We start from the raw sequence: 861 nt of genomic DNA, 5'->3' as shown, positions 1-861 counted from the left end.
CTGAACAGCGAAGTCCTCCAGCAGTTAAAGGAGTGGCTGGTAACTTTACTATGGTCATGGTCTAGATCAGTACTGTTCAACTGAACTTTCTACAGCAATGCAAATGTTCATACTGTGCTGATTAACACAGTAGCTACTAGCCATGTGTGGTTACTGAGCAGTTGAAATGTGGTTAGCATGAGAAAATGAATTTAAAAAGTTTTTAATTAAAATTTTAAATAGCTACATATGGCTGATGACTACCATGTTGGGGAGTGGTAGACCAAGATCTGGAAAAAGGTATCAATAGGGAAAGGTATCAATAGTAATAGGAATTGTCCTGTTACTTGAAGAAAGGGGAGGATCTGAGAATAAAGAAAAACATTCTAGAAGAAAAAGCATGAAGAAGCTGTACTCAATTCACCTTGAAAGTGTGAAAGTGCCCAGTGTTTGGATGGGGGATTGTGATGTGTCACTATGCTGGGCAGACCATGCAGCTGAGAATTAGGATTTGAAGCTGTAAGTAATGGAGAGTCGTGATTACTTCTGATCAGTGGATAATAATAGCTCTTACCATATGCCAGGCATTATTATATTGAGTGCCTTACATGGATTGTCTGATTTAATTCTTCTGTTTTTTGGTCTGATTTAATTCTTATAACAATCTTTTGAGGGGAATGAAGATTCACCTGGTGGGACTGTAGAGGTAAGAGATAAAGGCAGGTAAGAGAAGCAATTATAACCTTGGAAACATGTCAAAAGTACTAAGGATCCCACATGCCGCGGAGCGGCTGGGCCCGTGAGCCATGGCCGCTGAGCCTGCGCGTCCGGAGCCTGTGCTTCGCAACGGGAGAGGCCACAACAGTGAGAGGCCCGCATACC

This window comes from Lipotes vexillifer, unplaced genomic scaffold (genome assembly GCF_000442215.2).
Source record: "Lipotes vexillifer unplaced genomic scaffold, Lipotes_vexillifer_v1.1 scaffold1158, whole genome shotgun sequence".
Lineage (NCBI taxonomy): Eukaryota > Metazoa > Chordata > Mammalia > Artiodactyla > Lipotidae > Lipotes > Lipotes vexillifer.
Note: the sequence above shows the minus strand (reverse complement) of the source record.